Raw genomic sequence first — 9,367 nt, 5'->3', positions numbered from 1 at the left:
TATACTTGAAAATTTCCAATGTTTGCTTCCTGATTGAAAAAGCTCTCAACCATCAAGTGTTTTAAAAAATAAGATAAAGACTTCGGGGGGAATTTACAACCAAGATATATTTTGTGGGCCTTGCATTCTAACTGGAGAGTTGGAAATGTGGTGGCAATATATAAGTACTAGTGAAAATCGACCAAAAAACGCACTAGCTGCAATTGCAATTTGCAATCCTTCAATATTTACATACTTTTAAAAATTCTAGCAACACTTGACAACAGCCACAAGTGAACGGAGCTTCTCCACACTAGGATGACTAAAAACATACATATTTAAGAAATACGATGTCGGAAAATCGACTAAATGGACTTGCTTTATTAGATATTCATAGGGAAATAAATTTTAGTGCAGAAAAAATATTAGATAAATGCGCGAAAATTGGATCTGTGAATTTCGTACTTATTTATTAGTATTCATTATTTTTATTTTATTTGAATTTTGTTCAACCCATATGTTAATTACGTATTTACTTTATTTTTATATGTTGTGATTTTATATTAATTAAATATAAATTATCTTGTATTTTTTCCTGTCAAAACCCCCCCCCCCTTGACAAAATCCTGGCTACGCCACTGCCGAGGAGTATCCCAATGATTCACCGAATGTTGTTAAATGGCAGTTTTTTTTTATAAATTATATATTCAAGAATATGTTTATGTATAATGTGTTGAAAACATAATAAATCATTGTATTTTACTGAACCCCGTGATGAGTGCGCCCTTCGTATCCGCATATTCCTCATATATACATGTTGGTAGTAGTGGTCGTTCACCGGGCCGCACTATTGATTATTTTAGTAGTCGAGTGAAATAGACGAGTACGACGTAGTCATCACGAGCTCTTTACAAAAAGGGACGATTGCCATTTGAAAGAAACACGCGTTATTATTGGTGACACTCATTATAAAAATGGTGAATGTTTTGCGCAAAAATTTCATCAACTCGATGGAATTTTCACTGAACTGCACTGGAGATGTCATCTAGTGAACGACAATTTTGCTAAGAAAATCATTTTCAACTCTCAACCCAACCCACAAATACTATGACGAAATGGAAAACTCCTCTCAGCCTGTGGAACACAACCAACATCACTTCACCCCTGGATTCTTTCAAGTTTACCAAAGAGAATATATCCATAAAAAACACAACCATTTTATACTAACGATAAATTAATGCAATCATTATAAGTAATCTATGTACATGTATATGTTGTAAATATTTGTCATATTGATTGATGGATAATAAATAAAACAACAAATTTCGTAGTATTTATTTTATTTGTTTTGAAAACCCAAATATCTCATCTCTCAATACATTCACACCGCAAACCGGTGCATTTTCTATTTTATTTTTTTCTATTTATTTGTTTTTTCTATTTATTTATTTCTAAACATCTGTTCTAAAAAGCTTATGAAAATAAATAATCTCAGTGTTTTGAATTGATATTTTTTTTCGCACAATTCTTTCGCTTAGTTTTATGTATGTATGTTTCGATTTCAAAAACGAAATTCGACGCAAGTATAAAAAAATAACTCAAAACATATTTCATACATTATATTCATTATATTCATCAATATTGAAAAATCAACATTCTACCAATTTGTCTTAAAATAATTTACATAAAACAATGCACATGCTAAACGAAATCTACGGAACTTAGTCGAATACGATTTGAGGCAAGATTCTTTTTAAAAAACTTAAGATGTAAGGTTATCCCAGTTGAAATGAAAGTTCTGAGGAGCATTTAACTTGATTTTCTAGTTATTTGAACAGCTTTCTTACTCGACTGGACTACTTGAAATCAGTAGCTGCTCATGAGAAGTCATAGTGGGGGGGCTGCAGAGACTAATCAGGCTGTAGTAGCTCGTTAACTAAACCGGTGATCGAATGAAACCAATAATAGCATACATATGTACTATACTGGGAGGTCTGCAGTCCGCAGCCCATGTGAACGACAAAAATAGCATGCATTTGTACTGTACTGGGAGGACTGCAGCCCATATGGACGAGCTGCCACTGCTTGAAATGCCTTTCGAGCTGTAATATATTGGTTTTTTCCAACTAATGTAAATTTACGTTTTTTATTTGCATTACTCAATTACTCCCGCTATACAATAACATCATAATCTTCGTCCAAATTGTCCGTATACGGACAAACTTTCATCATCATATGAATTGCTTTATTCTATTCATTTCTTTACAACTACAAACAATATAACATAACAATTTTTAATATTATAACAACAATTTTATTGACATTTTATAGTACTGGTGCGTCTATTAGCACATTTGTAATTATGCTACTACAACGATGTAGCTAAAAGAACGAAATATTTATTATGCTTCACAAAAATAGTATTTTATATGTTTTTTTGTTGTTGTCTATAACTGATGTTAGATTATAACAGATTTCACAATGGAAACTTCTTATTCAATAAGTATACAATCTATTTTTTATCATTTTAGTTATTTATTTTTTTAAAAAAATTTTCCGCAAACAATTTTTTTATTAAATTTTGAAGTACAAATTTATTAACAAATAATAAAAAACAAATTTAATGATTGATTTTTATTCACAATTTCATATTATTATTTCAGAAATCTATAGATTCTATATAATATACAGTTATCAAATAAAACATTGCAATACAATGCTTAATAATAGCAAATCTAATTTTTAATTGGCACATTATTTTGTGGTATGTATTATGATATAAACATTGAAGAGAGCTGTTTTTTTTTTATTCTAAAATATTCTCAAAGTAGAATTAAAAATAAATTTTAATAAACACCTATGGAAGTTATTTTATTATTTCTCATATTAAATATGTTTCAATATGAACTATTGACTATTTTACGTATGGGATTTAATTGCTTTTATGTCAAAAAATCAGATTAAAATAACTTTTGACTTTCATTGCATTTCAAGGGTTTGTATTTTATAATGAGTCAGAATTTCAAAATACACCCCCCGCTATCATCAGTCATCAAACATTATTAATATCTATGTCCCTTCATCTTCCATCGATGAACTAGAAGAACTTGATAACAATGATGCTCCGAGAGATTGTTGTCTCCTAACCTGAACACGTGGTGTACATTTTGAAAGGGTTCCTCTCCTCACATTCATTTTCTCACTCTCTGGTAAGGATTTGCTGCATTTCTCCTCGATGATGGCATCTCTAGAGAGGTTACTGAAAATCATTATCATTATTAGCATCCGATAATTATAAATATCATTATCACATTAAAGGAGAAGTGGAATACCTAGTCAGTTCAAGCATTGAACCTCGTCTTGTTTGACCTCTGTGAGGTCCTTGCATAATGCTGGCTGGACAGCTTGCAATTCCTAGTGGATCCGCATGACCCACATCTTCCATCAGTAATACTGAAGGACCTCCTACGCTAAAGCTCCTTGCCGTTAGAGATGGTCTCGGAGTGCTGCTGCTGCTGGTGGCCTCTCCAGTTTGCAGGCTGCCTTCTGATCCGGATGGACCTGCTGCTCCGGAAACACCTCCAGCAGAACTTGAACTTTCACGCCGGAACAGACCTATGATAGATTTGGCTTGCTTAGGCTACACAATGCCGCCTATGTCAAAATTAGGGAGAAAAAATAAAAATAATACAAGTGAGAGAAAGTAAGAGTGCAATAAATCTGGTCACAATCAGTGCTATCTATATTATAAATACGGCATTAATCAAAATAATAACTAAAAAAAATAAAAACACCTGTCAAGCACAATGACATTCTAAAAAGTAAAACAATTCTAATAAAAAGATAAAATCCAACAAGCAAGAGCTAAACGTGAAATTGAAAAGAGGTTTTTAAAGGTGCTTGAAATTAGTTTCTGGGTTAAGACAATACTTTCAAAAATATATTTAACTCTAAAATATCATATAATAAATTCTGATTATTTATATTAAAAGATAAATTACCTAAGAAAGTTGCTGAGGGTGAATTATACGCTAGATATTCTTTGTTTGAAGCTTAACGTTGGAAATTCGGTTTGTTTTAAAGCACTACTGCCTTCGTCACCTCTTTTCCTAGGCAGCATTGTTTCCGTCGCTGTCGGTGTACTGACACGAGTTGGGTCTCCACCAGATAAGTAAGGATCGGTTGTGTAGATTAAAATTAAATTAAATATAAAATAAACTCTTCAAACTTTATGAGTTGATTGATGCAAAAAGTAAATAAGCGGTTTCGAAAATATTACCATTAGACTTTTGGGAGGTTCTTTCTTCTTCTTCCAGAATATCTTCTTCAGGTACTGCAAAAATGTATATATTTTATTAATAAGTGTGCAATAACATTTAAAATATATAGCGACGATACATAATTTATTTTATAACAGCATGCAAAACAATCATGCAAGTTTATCAAGAATAAAAAGTGTTATATATGTAGCTTTAAAATATTGATCATAATTCAATTATCTTTCAATTTACACTCACATTCAATTGTGTGTAAGTTATTATTTGAAATTATTCAAAAAGGTAAATCAAAAGATATCAAATTTGAACTAAATGCTTGTCAGCATATGAACATTCAATTTTATAAGAAATGTGAAGAACATAAAATTAAAATATTCTACATTTGTTAATTGGAAAATATATTAAAACATATAATATATATTTATATATCTTGATTAAATCTAATTATAAAACTATGAATGTTTTTTGAACAATGATTTAATAAAACAGAAATGGTCTACTCATTGATAGTTTGGATCATGTATTTAAAGTTGAGTTTTTTTTATATTAATGTATTATTTAATAAAAGTCGATAACTTGCAGCTTACATCAGAACTGTCTGAGAGAGCAAATTATGTTTTCATAAAAGAAATACGCTATTAATCCCGAATGAATTCTATTTCCTTATGTAATATCAATATGGAAACAGAATAATGACAATTTGCCCCATTAGCTAGCTCTGGTTTACAAGAAAAATGTATAAAATGATTGGCAAGCCATAAATATAACAAATTTGTTGATGCATACCTTGCACATGCAAGGTGATAGATTATAATATAATATTACATAAAACAATAAGCATATAAGTATTATAAACTAATTCAATATAAACAAAATGATAAAATATAATGTAATATCCATGTGGATTCATTTGAAATTGTGGTTTATGTATTAGATATGTACTAAAATTATCAACAATTTTAACAATGTTTTACATTTGCGAGTAATACTTTGATTATTTTATATTTCATTTATTGAATTTGATATTAAAAATCCAAGTAATATCAAAGGCATTATATAATGATTTTTTCTACCTACATTTAAATTATATACAGATATTTTGAATACAAAAGTTCGCGGTAATATCAATATGAATTCCATTAAATTATAAAACATGTATTAAAAGATATCTGTATATGAATATCTATCTATAAGTGACGAAATACAATAATTAAAATATTTGTTAGTGCAACAATTTTTAGAAAATTTCATATATGTGTGTATTTTGCATTTTGTTCTAAAAATGCTATTACATAACTGGGTCTACCCCACGGGATCGAATGTGAAATGCACGAAAAACCAAATATCGGAAGGCAAAGATCGAAAATCGAAAGATCTTAAGTCGAAAGATCAAAAAAAAGGGTGCATGGTAAATGGTACATACTCACTTAATTTGCGTGAGCAGGATACAACAGGAACAAGAGGAACAGGCTTTTCCTCCCGTATTAAGGTCTTTTCATACCTATCCAGCACGACTTCTCACAAGCAGCTACTGATTTCAAGTAGTCCAGTCGAGTAAGAAAGCTGTTCAAATAACTAGAAAATCAAGTTAAATGCTCCTCAAAACTTTCATTTCAACTGAGATAACCTTACATCTTAAGTTTTTTAAAAAGAATCTTGCCTCAAATCGTATTCGAATAAGTTCCGTAGATTTTGTTTAGTATGTGCATTGTTTTATGTAAATTATTTCAAGACAAATTGGTATATAGTTTATTTTTATCTTATTTAATAGGAAAAAACTTCAATGTGCACATACATCCTTAGATAGAATGTTGATTTTTCAATATTGACAAAATGTGAAATGAAACGAGGTGACGAAACTAAATACTTGATCATATGAATACATATACACATACGTATATAATGTATGAAATATGTTTTAAATTATTTTTTTATACTTGCGTCGAATTTCGTTTTTGAAATCGAAACATACATACATAAAACTAATCGAAAGAATTGTGCGAAAAAAAATATCAATTCAAAACACTGAGATTATTTATTTACATAAGCTTTTTAGAACATATGTTTACAAATAAATTAAAAAAAAAAACAAATAAATAGAAAAAAATAAAATAGAAAATGCACCGGTTTGCGGTGTGAATGTATTGAGAGATGAGATATTTGGGTTTTCAAAAGAAATAAAATAAATACTACGAAATTTGTTGTTTTATTTATTATCCATTCAATCAATATGACAAACATTTACAACATATACATGTACATAGATTACTTATAATGATTGCATTAATTTATCGTTAGTATAAAATGGTTGTGTTTTTTATGGATATATTCTCTTTGGTAAACTTGAAAGAATCCAGGGGTGAAGTGATGTTGGTTGTGTTCCACAGGCTGAGAGGAGTTTTCCATTTCGTCATAGTATTTGTGGGTTGGGTTGAGAGTTGAAAATGATTTTCTTAGCAAAATTGTCGTTCACTAGATGACATCTCCAGTGCAGTTCAGTGAAAATTCCATCAAGTTGTTGAAATTTTTGCGCAAAACATTCACCATTTTTATAATGAGTGTCACCAATAATAACGCGTGTTTCTTTCAAATGGCAATCGTCCCTTTTTGTGAAGAGCTCGCGATGACTAAGTCGTACTCGTCTATTTCACTCGACTACTAAAATAATCAATAGTGCGGACCGGTGATCGACCACTACTACCAACATGTATATATGAGGAATATGCGGATACGAAGGGCGCACTCATCACGGGGTCAATTTTTTTGTTATCATTCGGTTCTCTTGCCTTCTTATTATTATTCGGCTTACATCATCAAATCATATCATATATACATATATAATATCGCTATACTGTATTTCTGGGTGTGTGTGTATCTGCGATAACGCTTGCCGTACTATTAGGGGGAAATCACACAGCGGTGAATGTGGCACGTGTTTTTTTTTAGATAGTTTTTAACATGTAGAAAAAATGTGACGTTCATGGCACGCATGCATGGCACACGCCCTTTCAAAACGACACATTGGTTGCTATTTAGGAACTGGTTATGGATAAATTCGTAAATATCGGGTGTAGATATCGATAGTGTGGATGTAGCCTATGAAACATTACAAAAAAATTTGCCCGGAGGAAGCGGACCCAACAACGAGGAGGTACAGGGGGTTATATGTGCGCGGGTAGTAATAAAAAAGGGAAGGAAGCCAAAAATGTCAATCGACGTAGAAGCTGGTTACCCATGTACTAAAAGAATGAACTCTTCAAAATAGGGACATTTTTTCGAACGTTGGGCCCCATCTATGGTCAAAACTGATCATAAATTGATGGAATGGAAGCACATGACACTGTTTAAAATCGATGAGATTTTTTATTTAACGTTTTCGGATTTTCCACTAGGTTCATTGTGAAAAATTAAAAATTGTAATACTACGTCTTTCTCGTCGTGCCTTCAGTTGGTAGCAATGCCAATAGTTATAATAATTTGGCAGCAGGTTGCCAACCCCCACTCTCTAGACGTTGATTTCTGGGCGCGTGAGAAGAGACCGGGCGAGAGTCTTCTCTTGGACACGGTCGAGATCAGTTTTTCCTCTCTAGTAGAAAGTATCGACTTAAGAGTCGAGCGGAGCTTCCCGCGTGTGGTTGAGTTCAATGGTAGTTTTTAAAGTTCCTGGAGTTCCCGCCTTCTTTACACGCAGCTTTTAGTAGAACGGCTAGAAGCCGTCTCCACAGAGGAAAAAACCTCGTCTCAGTCCAACGTCGACGAGAGTGTCTTTCGTGACCTGGTCAGTTCACGATTTTCTTTAGATCGTCCACATGGAATATACCTGTGCGCCACCTGCACGTCACAACATGGGATACATTTTTGAGAAACCCAAGGAAATTTTTAGACCTAATGTAGACACATACACAGCTAGCCATTGTTTATATGAAATTGTATGATATAGAATGCGGTAAACGGGCTACATCCCAAATTTGAATTGCTACCAGGATAACCACCGCTAGCCAGTGCCGGCCTTACACCCAATGGCGCCCTCGGGCAATTTTTTTTTAAATACCTGTGGCTGCTCGCTATACGACATGGTCGAGTTTGGTCACTTTCCTGCGAGTGGGGACCAACTCGATTGTGTTCGGAGTTAGCTACCTCACTCTGCCTTCAGCTGTCATAAATAAAACACGTGCATTAATATGCCAGTTGTCTCATTCGTTCATCCCCCCCAAAAAAATTTCGCCTTTGGCGCTCTAATCTAAAATTTAGTATGGCTTTTGGCGCTCTAATTTTAATTTGAAAGCGCCTTTGGCGTTTCGAGCGGCGCCCTAACTTATTTGACGCCCTCGGGCGCTGCCCGACCCAGCCCCCCCCCCCTAAAACCGGCACTGCCGCTAACGAATGATGAATAGTCACCGGACCCAGAAGGTTCCGCGTATTGTTCAAAGGTTGTAAATGCATTTTTAAAGGTTTGCTGAACATTTTTTACCAAGGATTTACAACAATGGAACAATGGATAGCACTGTGACTATCCTACTTCTAATGATGAACGACCTCTCGTACAAAATTTTACCGTAAATGGTCCGAAGGGTCGTTTTGTTATAGATCACTGTCAAACAAGTATGGGGGATGAATGAATGAGACGACTGGCATGTTAATGCACATGTTTATTATATGACAGCTAAAGGTAGAGTGAGTAGCGGCTCTCCGAACCCAGCCGAGCTGGTCCCCACTCGCAGGAAGGCAACCAAACTCGACCATGTCGTATAAGCGAGCCGCCACACAAGGATAAATACTACCATATAATTTCAACGACTATCGGTCGAATGTAGAGTTTTCAAAGGATTGTACTACGTACGCATCTCAAATAATAACTAAAGAAATTAGATATAATAAAAACAAAACATATATATACATATATATATAAATATATATATATATATATATATATATATATATATATATATATATATATATATATATATATATATATATATATATATATATATATATATATATATATATATATATATATATATATATATATATATATATATATATATATATATATATATATAAACAAACAACTATAAAAAACTTTTATTATAAAAAATCATATACATTTTTGG

Source organism: Arctopsyche grandis, chromosome 4, assembly GCF_051622035.1.
Source record: "Arctopsyche grandis isolate Sample6627 chromosome 4, ASM5162203v2, whole genome shotgun sequence".
Lineage (NCBI taxonomy): Eukaryota > Metazoa > Arthropoda > Insecta > Trichoptera > Hydropsychidae > Arctopsyche > Arctopsyche grandis.
Note: the sequence above shows the minus strand (reverse complement) of the source record.